Raw genomic sequence first — 15,753 nt, 5'->3', positions numbered from 1 at the left:
TCACAGAGAACCATAGTTTGAGTGGGTAGGTCCGTTACTGGCTAGGAGGGATTTTCTGTCTCTGGGGTGAAGCCATGCAGCAGAGAGACAGATGAAGACAGGGGACTTTCATGTACTCTTCCACTTTTCGAGGGAGCTGAGATGTTCTCTTTGCTCAGAGGCCTGAGATACATGCGCCGCTGGGTCTGAGAGTTGACACATCTAGAGACAGCAGAGCAAATGAGACACTGGCGACAGAGAACAGATTTTTACATTTTCATAAAGAAGGCTCATGCATGCAAACCCCAATTTCACAATGTTAAAAGAATAGTTCACCCAAAATGGAATCCTTGTATCTATGATCTACTCAAATTCCTGCCGAGACATATATGGCGATTTTCGAGAATGCAGGTAGAGATTTTAAAAAATGCACCCTGTGATGGCTTGGGGTTGAGTAGATTATGGAATGATCTTTCTTACTATGAACTGTTCTCAAGGAGTTGTAGGGAGTGTGTTTTAGCATGTATCTGGTGGTTTCTTGTACTACAAGCATACAGGCATGTAGTTTGTACATTAGAGACACATGTCCCTTTCCCCAGTATGTAAAGTACAGGTGAAACTGACTTGTCCTTTCTTGAATCTGTTGTTGTTCTTGTTGGCTGTTGATTTCTTGGCTTTATTAATACAATAATAAATCAGTGCTTCAAAGCCTTGTGACTCCTGCAGGGACTCTCACTGCACCTAGATGCTCCTGTGAGAGACAAACACAACCATGTGGTATTACTTCACACCACTCACCAGGTGCGCTGCCCTCCACCGGCCAGATCAAACTGAGATTTAGCCCTGAAAAAGGGAGCACTTTTGGCTGCCCCAATGCCAAGTGCAAAACCTTCATGACAAAGTACCATTCATCAACATGTACTATGCAATTTACCAATTAATCAAATCGCTCTGTTAGATATTGTTTATCAAACGAACTATATTCATTTTAATTGGCCACATTTCATGGGTCATCAGAATAAACATTAAATACTAAATCATTTATTTTTAAAGAAAAACAAAGACTCTTCCTCATTAGATGGGTACTCAAATTAAAAAGACATTGTATTAGTTGAGTTAGTCTGGTGAGTTGAATTTAGCATTTTCCCACTTCATTTACTACAGGATGCACCTAAATTAATAAATAAACCTTTTTACTCATGTTGTACACCGCTGCCATGCTGCCAGCACTGTCCAATCAAATTACAACTAGCCAAAATCTCCTGTTTCCAGTAAGCTCACTGGTTTCCATAAAACTGACCACAGAGGCTCATGCTTGTAAAGTGTTGTCTTTACTCCACATGCCATTCCTCTATCATGGCAGAGGTCATGACACTCAAACGGCCCATATACTGAAGAGTCAGCCAACAACTCATGGGTTCACAAGGCACAGAAACACAAAGGCCTATAGACAGTCTCCCTGCTGCTGAGGCTGTGGAAAGAGAAAGTGAAAGTGATTAATAGAGGGGGGCAGTAGACATGACTGCACTCAAAGTCCGCTACATCAAACACACTTGGTTACTAGTGAATACACTGTACAGTGGCTTCACCATGCTGACAGGAGAAGAGATGGCAGGGAGGGGAGAATGGTTAAAGAACAGTCACATAAAAGAAAGGGAACCAAACCACTAGGACGATACAAATGTGACAAGAAATTTTAGTTTGAGAACTGCTGTTACTGATTCGGCACGAGAAGAAGAGTATTTAGGGAAAAGGCTGCATGATATTTTTGCATGGAAACAAATCAAAGGAATATCCATGTGCTTTCTAAAAGGCTAATTCAAAATCTCTTGAAAAACATTGGCTGTACTTAATAACTGCAAATAAGCAATACTGAAAAATATTTATTCCAGCAATAGAACTATTCAGGATATATGCCAAAAAGACAATGATTATTGATATCATGTAATAAAAAGAATACAAAAAGTCATTCTTAAATGAGAATGATTTAAGGCCCCGCCTGCAAACCTCCCCTTTCAGACATGGATCTGACTCCTACTCTGGCTGTGTAGAGGACTCACAACAATGCTGCCTGATAGCTGAGATCAATCAAAACAAAGAGGGTAAGACTACCAGAGTCTCCAGAGAAAAAGCCGTCCTACTCTAGATGAGGATGAGCTGCAAGAGATGAGCGACATCATCCCTGGCAACGAAGGCCGCCCTACAGTTGCACACTCCATGATGGTCAAAGCTCTGGAGTTAGAAGAAGTGAGAGAAATGGAAGGAAATGAGCTGAGAGGGTGAGTGATGTGGATCAAATCTTTACAAAAGAGGACAAAGAAGGAAGAGCTTCATGGATCAGTCAGTGATGCACTAGGAAAACTCTTTAATCATGAAAAAAGTTATACACTACAATAATTTCCTTATCAAAATTACACTGTTTAAAGGTTAGCGGAGAATTGGCTTTAAGAAATAGCAGTATGAAATTTATCCTGTAACCCACAAGGAGTTATACTGGAACATGGACATTTGTGCATATGTAAATAGTTTATAGTAAGATGTACATGTAAAAATATTTTAACAAAAATCTAAAAAGCATGAAAGCATTGCTTTGCGGTACAGATGATGAATAACAATCTCCTTTGTCATTTTGGAGCCTCCAATGGTACGGTTCACCTACCCTGGAGAGGGTTCTGAGGAGCATCTCCTCATCTGTCCTTCTCTGAGATGGCATCTGGCCGAAAGCATCACTGCTCTCCGCAGGGGTGAAGGGACTGGGAGGGTAACTGGCGCGGCTGTGGCAAAGGCCATGTGGGCACGGTGAAAGCTGAGGGCTGGGCCGCTGGCCGCTCTGGCCTTGGGTAGGTGAAGTGGCAGGGGACGAGGAGAGAGACCTTCGGGAGAAGGAGACACTGGCGGGGTGGCGGGCGCTCTCGGCATCTCTTGAGAGCGGGAAGACCGCAGGATGCTAGGGCGGGAGGAGGCGGACGAGAATGTCTGGAGAGCCGGCGTGGTGAGCTGGGAGGGGTCTGGGTGAGAGAGGAGAGTCGTGACGGCTGCAGGACCACCTGCTGTAGGCCGAGATCCATCCTTCGTGCCGCCCTGGGGCTCAGCCAAGGCTGGGCCTCAGACCTCCAGCCTGTCCGAGCTCTCACTGTGCAGTGTGCTTGGGCTCCCCATGCGGGCCGTGCGGCGCGCTGAGTAAGGCAACACTGGTACGCCTTAATACCGTGGGCAGTGTGTCTCAACTGCCCCAGAGTCTGGGCCTGTTGCATAGTTATATGCTTGGCTGAAGGGCCCTGAGGCGGAAACCTGCCGGGAGATCTGCTCAGGTGGGCTCTAGGGGCCTCCAGCTGGAGGAAAGCAGAGCTTGAAGGGAGCTGAGAGGTGGTGCTAAGAGTACGACTATGGGAGTGGGTATGGCGGGGATCGGGGAGTTCTCGGTGGAGATATGAGGAATGACGTGGTGGAAGAGCGAGGACGGGGACCCTCCTGACCTAGAAAGGGGAAGTCAGGAGGCTGCCAGATCTCGGTTGAGCGAGAGGAGGGAGGGCTATGCACCAGTGGGAGGGCGTGGCCGAGGCACCATACTGATGGATCCTCAGCTCCTCCCTCCTCTGGGATGGTGGGATGGCGGAACGGCCCCTCAGGGGTATGAAGGTGAGGAGGACATGGCAGAGCTACGTGGACTAACATCAGGCATGTAAAAAGGAGGGTGAAGCTCCACCTCAGCACCGCTACCTAGATAGCCATAGAAGGGGCCTGGAGGGAAGACCCTGTGAAAATGGGAGACCCGGCTCTGCCCTGTGGCCTGAAGCCGACTACCCCCGAGATGCTCATACCTTCCATAGGCCTCTGGAACCGGGGGCTGTAGGCTGGGGCTGCATGTAGGACTCCTGGCTGGAGGACACAGGGGATATCTGGGGCCTGAGGGTGGCCATGACTGGGGGTAGGGGCCCTGGGTCATCGTTCTCCTCATCTGATTGGCGGAACTCAGGATACAAGTCTGATTCCTCCACAAAAGGAAACCCTCAATGCGTCGTGGCTTGAGGGACGAGTCGATGTCACTGGGGTCCATGACCTAATCGGCCATCAGGTCCACGGCTGATCAGCTCGATGGGCGTGGTGACCTCAGCCTCGTGCTTGGACACGCTGTACTTCTTACTGGTTATTGCTCTCTTGGTTTTCTTATAGAGGAAAGCTCTTCTCTTCCTAGGGCTCGCAACTTCTTAACGTAAAGACCATGGCCACCAACGCTGGCCAGAGATGGGGCCTGGAGGAAGCAATGCTCTCAGGACTGATCTTCCCAGAGGACAGCCTGTCAATCAAAAAAGACATTGGGCTTAGGAATGAGCCTGGGGAATACCAGAACTTAAAATTAGCACTATCAAGAACTATCAACAAGAATCACTCCATATTTAAACATTGAATATAGTTTGAAATTAAATGGCATTACATTACACTTTATAGTGCACTTGTTTTAAAAGAACAAAATTCAGGTAATTAGCCTTAATCCGCATGCCTTTTCATAACAGTAATTACAGTAAATACAGATCTTTATTTAAAGGCCATCTTAAATGAAAGTGAAACACGATGTCAAGGTGAGAGATAATGAAGAACAACAGAATGGGGACAGGAACATAGAAACAGATAAGTCAATACAGGCACCAGTGAGCCAAAATAATATCAGCTAAACTATATTTTCACCCAACTCTTCAATAATAATCCATCTTGCTGGCTATAAGTGGTCAAACAAGTGTCAATTGTTGGAGCAGCTGAGGGCTGAAGTTGTCTATTCCCCCAAAGCAGCAGTTTAGCTCTGCACCACTAACTGATATCATGCAGCTACGGCAGACAGGTGCATGCTAGCGCTGCTACAGAGAGAGATACAGGTGCAAGCACTCACTGAGGGCTGGTGGATGGGGCCTGTAGCTGCTCCTGTCTGGCTCTTCCCAGTAGGGCTCAATGCCAGGCAAGGGGGTAAGAGGAGGCCTGCGGTGACAAAAACACAATAGAGACGGGCAGAGTCGGCCGTCAAGCAGACTATGGTTCCACACTGCTATGTGGAAATGGGTGGGATGGGAGCATGAGACTGCAGCTCTATGAAGACCACAATGGAATCGGATAAGAGCGTGAGTCCCAGTTTGAACTGGGTTGGAGTTACCCTTAATGTTCTCCTTCCTTTAGCTCTGGTTATAAATGTGAGAGTGACATGCTGCCATGCCTGCACTGATCAATTCAGAGGAGCTGGGGGATAAGCTTCATGTTTATAATATATTCTAACACTATTGAAAGGTTCTATCACAACCTGACTGGACAAGCTTGAGAAGATTGTTTATAATGGCAAATCAATGCATCTTACTGCTGAAAGCAGAGGTAAGCACAGATGCATTTATAGCAGCCACTTTAGTGACCACTCAAATCCTCCTCCATGCATCCCTCACAGTAAAACAGCAGCTGCTAAGGTCAGCTGTTTGATTTCCCAAACTGTACATGCTCTCTCTCTCTTTCTCTCTCTCAAGCCATGTGCCTGGTAGTCAACAGATTTGCAGAAGTGCAAAGTATGATGGATGTTACCATGCACTGGTACTTACGGAGATTCGATGCTTTTCCTTGTGTGTGTAATGTCGATAGTGGAGGGTCTAAAGACAAATCACACAATGCCACATCAGCATGACAATATGCTTCAGATCTTTTCTCAACCACACCGCAATGCTGAAGCTGGTAAAATGCATTACCACTGAAAAATGTACAATCTTTTACAAATCCAATAAAGTTGTGATCTGTGTAAAAATTACTCAGTAACAAGAGAGATAACTGTGTCTTGAAGTTAAAGGAATAGTTCATTCAAAAATTAAAATTACGCCATATTTTATTCATCCCAGGACATCCGTGTTTTATGCGACTTTCTTCTTTCAGACAAACACGGTCAGATTTCTTTTCATTTGTTTTTATTTTAAAGCTCCGTAAATCGGCTATATCTGCAAGTACTGCATTTCAAAACCTATATGCCTCAAGGAGGGTTATCGCATGTCCTCTAAAGCAGATTGATGGGTTTTTGTAACAAAAATATTTCTAGTTTTAAAATCATAACCTAAAAAACTGACTTCGGCAACTGCCATATGCGTGTTCGCGAGAGCTTCAAGTTCGGTTTCTTGGCTGACCTCTGACTCAACATATGACTAAGCTTACATCATACGTCCAGTCAGAATTCAGCCAAGAGCTAAAACTCAGACTTTGTTCGTCTGAAAGAAGAAAGTTATATACACCTAGCAAGGCTTGGGGGTGAGTAAATTATGGCATAATTTTCTTTTTTGGATGAACTATTCCTTTAAGAAGGACTTACCTCGTTTGCGTTTAAGCTTGCGACGATGCTGCTTGTTGACAAAACATGCAGCGAGCGTGCTGAATAGGATAGCAGCCGCCAAGAAACAGATGGTGGCCACGATGCCGCCACCACTGGCTTGGCCAGCCCTCGTCTGAGATTTCTGTGGGAGGAAGGGGTCTGAGAGAGGAGAAACACTCCAGAACATGAAATTAGGATGGGAGAATGCAGCAAGCATGTATTCACAAAGCAGGTTAACGTGATCGCTGACAGTGATTGAGTTAGTGTGCATTATAAAGCAGACTATAGCAAAGTGTTAACACAACTGCAGCCTATCAGATCAGAAGCGCCTTTCCTATTTAGATCGAGAGGGCATGCGGCATTCAGATTTTTGAGCCAAGTGGATTAAAATCAAGTGGATTTTGAATATAACTTCCAAAAACAAATTAATATCTTTAATAACTACATTTTTGTAGGCAATGAAAACATCCTGTGGCAGCAATCACATCTAACTAGTCAGTCCTATTATCTTCAATTTGGAGCAGAAATTAAACACTTCAGCTTTATTATACAACAAAAATGGCTTAAGTAAGCCAGGCCTGCCACTGATGCCCCCTCCAAAAAAATAGGTGCATGACACCTTTGTATCACATCTACAACAGCAAACAAAAACATACAGTAGGGCACTAACTACAATGAGCAGCAGAGGGCAGTGAAGCTCTAGGTGGCTAAAGCAATGAATTGGTGCATTTTAGTTAAACCCCATATTCTCACCTGTACTTGACACTCCCACCACATTACTGCTCTCACTGACAAGATCATCCATTACAGCTAGCGCTCTGAATTCATACCAAGAGTCCTGGGAGACAGAGAAACAGGTCAGTGGGTCACAAATCCTGTGAGGCCAACAGGTTGAAGTGTCAGATCTACCAACAGATTTGTAACAAGAACATTTGTAGCAGACTCCGCTGTATGTCAGACTGAATTAAAATGACATCCTCTGAGCTTTTCGTGGAAATGAATTCCCTCACTGCATTTCTCTAAATAGCCAGAGCTGCCATTCTCTGAAAAAAGTGAATGTGCACAAATTGAATTTCTGTAAATTAGATTATTGCCTGACTCTATTATTTATGGATAACCTAAAGAGTACCATACAAAAGATATTAAAGTAGCAAGTATTACCTGAATAAGATCTCTTGCTATGATCTCAGTTTCAGTGGCAGGAATCAAGTCATCTAGAACCTCCCACCTTTCTCCCAGGCGGAACTCGATGATGTAACGGTCAATTGGTGAAGAGTGATTGGCCGGAGGAAGCCACGTCAACAATACACCCTGCTGTGTCCGGTTGGCTGTGAGGCACCGTGGTGGAGTTAGAAGCACCAGTGGTTCAGGGGTACTTATGGGATACCCTGGGAAAGATAATGGGAGGTTGCGAGCACATCTCATTTTGATAATCATTCATAGATCCAGTTTGTGTTGAAGTGCCACCCACCTCCTGTAGTCACAGTGACTACCTCACTGAAGGGGCCAGTGCCCAGCTTGTTCTGGGCCAGCACACTAAATTGATAGGCAGTCTTTGGCTCCAACCCCTGGACCACCAACCACGTCTGAGAGCCGGGCACAGGTATGGATAGCCAGTCATGTGGCCCTAAATCATTCTTCACCTTTCTATTGGATTATACCAAATACTTCTATTATAAAACGTCAACTGATTACAATGAAAATTAAAAAAAAAAATTGATTGCATAACATATTTTTGGAAAAGCATTTCATTGATTCATTCATTGCATTTCCATATGCATATAATACATAGCTTTAACAGCTAGTCTTTTTTTAAAAAAAGATTATACCAAGTCACAAGTACATTTAGAAAAAAGTGAGGAAGGAACTATATTTAGTGGGGTTCTGGCAGGACTTACACGGGCCGTACCAGACCGAGAACGTCTGTTCAAAGCCTCCGTCATATCCAGGTTCCCAGGAAACATTAGCGGAGCTTGTGGATGCTGACACGTGGACATTAGTTGGCGCGTGTGGACTAGTGCCTGAAATGGTTATTTTTAATTAGTAGTGTCTGCAAATGCTAGTACTACTGCTCATATTATATATAATGAATTTGAATTTAGCACTAACCCTTAGCATTTAACTTTGGCACATAACTCTTCCTAAATGATACACTGGATAAAGGACACATCAGATGTGTGGAGCTGAGACATTTCTAGCCAGACTATCCTAGTAATTTGAGGATGAGCTTTTTTGACCTGGGCCAACAAGTAAGCACCCTATAACACCTTAGCAAGGTTTGCACAGGCTAGAACCTTTTTTTACGCATTTTTTTAACTCAGTTACAATTAAAAACACAAAAATCTTACATTACCATTACATTATTACAATTCTTACCATTCAAAAGTCTAAGGTTGGCATGTTTTAGTAAGTGTTTAAATAAGTATCTTATGGTCACCAAGGCTGCATTTATTTGATCAAAACAAAATGTTTGAAATATTATGAAATATTTTTCTGATTAATATTTTTGTCAACAATTTTGTAACAATGTAAACTTAAACTATAACTTTTTATCAGTTGAATGTGTCATCACTGAACAAAATAATGAGTTTATTTTAAAAAAATCTTAATGACCCCAAATGTTTTGAACATGTATATTAATGAGTAAATCAATCAATCACATGTCTACAAAACCCATTAGCAAAAAAAAAAGACCTAGTCTTATATGCCATGGTGAATATAATGTGAAGGAACAAATTCACTAAACATTTACAAGTAGCAGGGTCATTGTTTGGGGAGACATCCGGGAACATTGTCTATTAGTGGCCGCAATACATTCTTAGTGATTAACCCAAAATTTTTAAAGACTAGGCCAGACTGTTTGTCCCAAAACAACTCCTTTCCAAGATGGGTTTAGCCTTCTCAGACACAGCTAGAAAGATTTATGAGAAACTGAAGAACAGGAGATTTATTTGTCTGACCTGAACCTCCTCTCACTTATGTTTTCTGACTAGACAATAAACTAGCTCTGTGCACAGACTGACCCAGTCTGATAATAGCAGGAGAGCGCAGGGCATGAAAGCGCTGAAGTGTAGGATGGATTCAGGAGTTCCATCACATCTCTTATCGGCACATAGCAGCTGCGGAGGATCTGTTAATTGCTCTCTCATTAAGAATAATCTTTAGACTGTCATGACACCAGTCCATCACCAAACAAATAACGTGTGTGTGTGGGGTTGTGTGCCCGCTGACACATCACTTGTCATCCGAGGGCGAACTCTCAGACGTGACAGCTGAGTTAGAGCTCCCACGAGCTACACGGCCCCCCTACTGTAATGACTCACTTGTGCCGCTTGGCTGGGAATCGTAATGTTCTAGCCTACACTTCCTATCTGGCAAATGTTGAGAAATCACATATCTGACGTATTTTGTGTCCTTATGAACCTTCAAAATTGTACATGGAGTGCTGACCAGGCAAAAAAATGTACAGTACAAAAATGTAAATAAATTAATAAAAATAATGTAATTAAAAAGGTTACTTCACAGTGCCATGCTACAGCCTTCATACATAGATAGATAGATAGATAGATAGATAGATAGATAGATAGATAGATAGATAGATAGATAGATAGATAGATAGATAGGATAAGGTTAGATAAGTTTGATGAGGGTCATTTACCTATTACAAAAAGGCGTGTGCTGGCAGTGATGCTTGTTACTACGTTGGTGGCAACACATTCCCACTCCCCATGATCCTCTTTGCTCAGAGACACAAATTGCAAGCTACCACTTGGTAAGATGTTATGTTTGCTTCTGCTGGGCTTCCCAACCTTGACCAAGGACACAATAATAAATGATTTATAAAGAGTTAGTTCACCCAAAAATTTTAATTGGCCCATTAATCAACCTCAAAGCATCCTTGGCGTATATGACTTTCTTCTTTCAGATGAATCTGAATTATTAGTTATATTAAAAAATTATCCTGGCCCTTCCAAGCGTCAGAATAGGAGTAGGTGGGTGTTTTTGTTCAACAGCCCAAAAGTAGTCAAATAAAGCCATTTTAATAAAACATACCTCAAATAGCTCTGGGTGCTGAGTAAACGCGAATCGATGCATTTTTGTAAGAAAATATCCATATTTAAAATGTTACAAACATTTTTATCTCATTTCTGTTGACTGTCATGCACGCAAGCCGTTCCCAGCCGATGACGTAGGATGCATGCCTCATGTGCGCCTTTGAGATTTGCTAGTCTAACGAGTTTACAGGAGCAAAGGAAGCAAAGCTTCTTTACTTTAGAAAAGGAAAACCAGGCTTATATCACTTATTTCAAAATCTTCCATTTTTCTTTACAAAGCATTATTTTGTTTTTCTGATTTGTGACTGGTGTTTTGTTTTGGAGTCTCTCCTCCACGCTTTTGTGTTTATCGCTATCAACACCGTGTGTTTATAACATTTTAAATATGCATATTTTCTTACAAAATAACATTTGGTACAATTACAGGATCAATTTTAATATAACTCAGATTGGATTTGTCTGAAAGAAGAAAGTCGTATACACCTAGGATGCTTTGAGGGTAAGTATAACATGGACTAATTTTCATTTTTGGGTGAACTAACCCTTTCACTATCTACAAAAAAGGGGAAAAATAATATGGTACCTTTCTCCATACAATGGTTGGAATCTCAGGGTCTCCAGAAGCAGCGCAGGGGATGACCAGCTCTCTCCCCGCCTCCTGACGGTACTCCCCCCCGGGCCTCACGTTGAAGTAAGGGGGGTCCTGGGGTCACATGATGATGTTAACACATCCCAAAAAATTCTAGGAAAATGTGATTCTTTTAATTAAGGTGCGCTGACTCACCTTTAGCACCAGAGTGGCCGGAGGGGATTGTCCCATGGTACCTAGGACATTGTAAGGCACACAGGTGTAGGTGCCAAGGGAGTCTTCAGTGACCTCTGCTACTCGAATGCTTCCGTCTGCCATCTGGCTCCACCCAGGATACTGAGAGAGAAACAGAGGAGCAAAATCAGAACCGGAGTTTTGTTAAAGAGACAACAGACATTTCAGACGTAAGAAGCCTGTGCATTACAGACCTTCTCAATTCTGAGGGGGTAGCCGTCTTTCTCCCATCTGACTGACGTAACTGGGGGGTTGGCATCCACTGGGCAGCGAATAATTCCTGGCAACTTTCTTGGGGCGTAGATGACAGGTGGCATGTTCACAACACGGGCAGGGTCTGAAGAGAGGATACGGTCCAAAGCGGGAATAAAGAACATGGGTAATAATTATTGGGTTATTCTAAAACAGATACTACAAATGACGTAATCGAGTCATTTGCACTATGCTACAAAGTGCTTTATCAATTTCTTTGTTTATCCATCATAATACTTCACAGAAGTTCTAAAAATCTTAAAGCAGTTCTTAAAATCTAAATAAAAACATCGCCCATATTTTCAATCCAAAACCGCAGTGTTAGGAGCCTGGGTAAGTGATGTGTGGTAACAGAACATGTAAGTGTTATTTAAAGCCCTTCCTGTGAAGTTGTCTCACCTGCAGCAGCCCTGGGGTGTCGCTGACTGATGTAGCACAACCCCAGCGGCACAGAGGAACGGCTGCTAATGAGACAGTCAGCCACTGCTCGGCATATGACACAATATAATGTGCTTTTCACAGCTAATCTCTTCTCTCTTCAAACTGCCAGGCTATATTTCCCTTCAGTTAATTCATTAAGGCCCCCTTGTCACCCTGACCTCTTTTCTGCTGTGATGATATAGTGGGTCGTCGTGACATACTGTTCTGGGTGGTAAAATGAGAGAAACAAGCCATCTTTTGAATTCTGTACACCCCCTTGCCTGCTAAAAATAACAATTTCTCTTCCTGTTGTAACAATCATTATGTCTTTTAAATATTTTCATTAGCGGTCAGCTATGCTAATGGATTTTTTTAATGGCAGATACCCAACTATATCTACAGAATAGGGCCGGAAGGACTGTTCCATTGACTGCAAAGTAAATTACACTTTTACAGTTCGGAACGACATGTTGTTAAGGGATTAATGATAAGATTTTTATTTTGAGGTGGAGTATCCCTTTAACAAAATTTTTTTCCTCAATAAATTCCTAATTTCTGCTTATTAATAGTTAGTAAGGTAGTTGTTAAGTTTAGGTATTGGGTAGGGCTAGGAATGTAGAATAAGATAATGTAGAATAGGCTATTAACATGCTTAATAATTGCTAATAATTCTTAATAATGTTCTAGTAACATGCATGCTAATAAGCTTAATAAAAAACTAGTAATTAACAGTAGTGTTTTTAAAACACACACACACGCACATACATATGTATTAAAAACACTAAAACAGAAAATGTTTATTATGCAGTCATAATGATTAAAAAAAATTGATTTTGGGACACTTTGTTTTAGTTTTAGATTCTGATCTACTTCAAATGTTTACTACTGTGTGTGTGTGTGTGTGTATATATATATATATATATATATATATATATATATATATATATATATATATATATATGCAGGTGATATTGTAGGCTCAGAACACAGATTTGCATTCACTTCTATGTACATTGCATGTTACAGCGACTTCCAGTCAGAATTCAGAGCTAGAACTACTTGTTTTTTAATAATGAATTGAAAGTTGCTTCAGTGACAACTCTTGGCTGTGATTTATAACTGTCACGATTCCAATTTTTCATGGTGACCGCCGTAAGTGAGGCTTCTCCAATCTGTCTTTTCTATCCAAGAGAGACAGACAGACAGACAGACAGACAGACACAGAGTCAGCTCAGACTCTGGGCTTATCCGCCACTTCCTGCAGCACCACAAGAGTCCTGGTGCAGATGGAAGCGAGCTCTCAAACCCTCCAGAGAGAGGCAGCAACTAGAACATCTCAGATGCCTGGCAGCCACCACGGCATCTCAAAGGGTGTAAATAGCTCTGTCCCTGTACGTGACAGACACCAATTACCCGCTCTGATGATAGTATACTTGACATAAAACACCTGAAAGGCACACAGGACACAGACTGAGATTTCAAACGCAGGCCTGGTGCTGCAGTCTCTTCAAGAGGTTGAAGGTGAAACTCACATTGCACGGTCAGGTAAGCTGAAGCAGAGGGGGAGATGCCCAGGCTGTTACTTGGGCTGCAGGTGTATTTCCCAGCATCCTCTGGCTTGACTCTGTAGATAATGAGGGTTCCGTCAATAAAGATGCGAACGCGAGCTTCAGATCACTGCAGGGAAGAGAAGAGAGATGATCCGTTTGAAAAATATTATTAAACCTGTTTGTACACCGAGAAGAACTGAGGCTGCTACAATGTCTCATTACTATGGCAGTCTGTTTCTGCCTCAGAGTGAATAATAAAAAAGTTAATTGTGAGAAAGTTTTAAAGGAGCGTTATACTTTTTGAAACATTGAAACAGTCACAAAAATTAAAGCTACATTTGTTAGATATAAATGAAGAGTGCAATATTTTGAGATAAATTTGATACAAAATTTGCAATAAAGCCACAATTGTTATATAAAGTCACTGTTTTTGATATAAAAAGCAATATTACGAAAATATGACATACGATATAACGAAAATTATAAATATAAATATTGTAATTGTGAGACAATGATGAGAATCATGATGTTGGATAAAAAGGCATAAAATCTTACATGTGAGAAATGTATGAGACACATAAAAATTGCAATTATGGAAACTACTTAGTAGTGAGCATTTGAAGTGGATTAAAAAAGTTTATCAAAGTTGTCCTAAGACAAGAACACATTTTGGTTTTAGGACAACTCCGATGAAAGTTTTTGATCCACTTCAAATGTTGACTACTGTTGACACATTAATATATATAAAGTCACAATTATGAGATATAAAGTCAAATATATGAAAAATAAAGATAAAATAACTTATTTAAATGAAATATATTTCAGTTGAATTTTAGCTTCTTAACTTTGGTTTTAGTTGAAGTTAACATTATGTTATTCCATCTATAAACAATACATAAATGAATTAATAAAGTAATTAAATAAACACAATTTTTTTTTTATTAAAATCGTTTGAAATGAGATAATCTGACAAATATAGATAATAAGACAAAAAAAAACAATTCTTGGCAATAATTAAAATTTTCTGATTAATTTTACAAAAATCTGTGTCTACACAAAGTGGTAAGATGGCCAGCACTCTGAATATTCCCATGAACATCCGTCCGCCCCTCACAGTTCAATAGTACCGGAAACCGTTATTTCGAAGCACTATTCTGGCCTGTTTCCACAGGGAGGAACAGACTACAGCCCTGCGTATAGAGGGTCAATACTGGCCACGCTTGGGGAGTCAGAACAGCTTCTGGCTCAGCTTCAGATGATCAGCATGTTTTTTTAGGCATGTGATGACACAAGCACAGTGTCACAAGATGTTCCCATCCCGGCATAAAAACCTGCTGTGTGCGCCTCCGCGTCACTGCGCTAGCATTTGCCTTAATGCAGCTGTAGAGGGCTTGAGATTCAGGGATTCTGGGTCTAAAAATATATGTGGCTCTAATCTAAAACCGACAGACACACACACACACAGCAGCTTCTGTGTTCAAGACTTGGCACAGTAGTGAACTCGATCATAACTTTACTTCTTGAAATATACGTTGTCCTCTTCCCAGTACCAGGTATAGGTCAGGTTGCCAGGATACGCCTCTGCTTGGCACGTAAATTGGGCATTCTGGGATATGTTAACAGTGATGTTCTCGGGTGGTGACACGATGTATGGAGGACCTGGTGGAGGCAAACAGAGACAAGGGTTATAGACCCCCAATAAGCTCAAATCAAAACAGGAAAAATTAGTGTTATTGTTTAGACAAATGTCAGCTGTAAGTAAAGTGGCAATTATGAGAACCTTTTGAGATAAGTCACAGTTCTGAGATATGAAGTCTCAATTGTACAGTCATAATTAGAGTAGACACAATTGCAAATTTGAAATTACTAGATATTTTTGCAATTATGAGAAATAAATTTACATTTGCAAGAAATTTGCATTTTTGAGATATAAAATTGCATGTACTTGTAAAAGACATCTGTAAGATAAATGATTGATGTTTATGAGATACAGACACATTTGTGCATTCATGTTACAATTATGATATATACAGTATCAGTTATGCATTGATAAAAACTAGTTTTTACTAAAGAATTTTGTCAGCTGTGGTTGCCAGAATAATTTTGTAAAATATACAGAAAAATCTAAGACCAACATATTTAGCTTTTCCACAAGCTAAAGCATACTAATGTACAGAAGATGCACATTCATGCAAACACAACACATCATCATGGTAACACGCATGATGCCTAAATAATGTAATAAACATTTAATAAACAACATAAGATGTACGATAAAACCCCTAATGTATTGTAAAATTACATAAAATGTCTGGTTAGATCCTTTACAGTCCTACCCTGTATATAGTA

The 15,753-nt window shown here is 41.3% G+C and overlaps 1 pseudogene; it reads right to left on the bottom strand.

Moving 5' to 3' along the window:
* LOC122358448 overlaps window positions 1–15,753 on the bottom strand; it is a 58,792-nt pseudogene continuing 43,039 nt past the window's right edge.

The sequence above is a fragment of the Puntigrus tetrazona genome, chromosome 15 (assembly GCF_018831695.1).
Source record: "Puntigrus tetrazona isolate hp1 chromosome 15, ASM1883169v1, whole genome shotgun sequence".
Lineage (NCBI taxonomy): Eukaryota > Metazoa > Chordata > Actinopteri > Cypriniformes > Cyprinidae > Puntigrus > Puntigrus tetrazona.
Note: the sequence above shows the minus strand (reverse complement) of the source record. Positions and strands in the feature narration are given on the sequence as shown.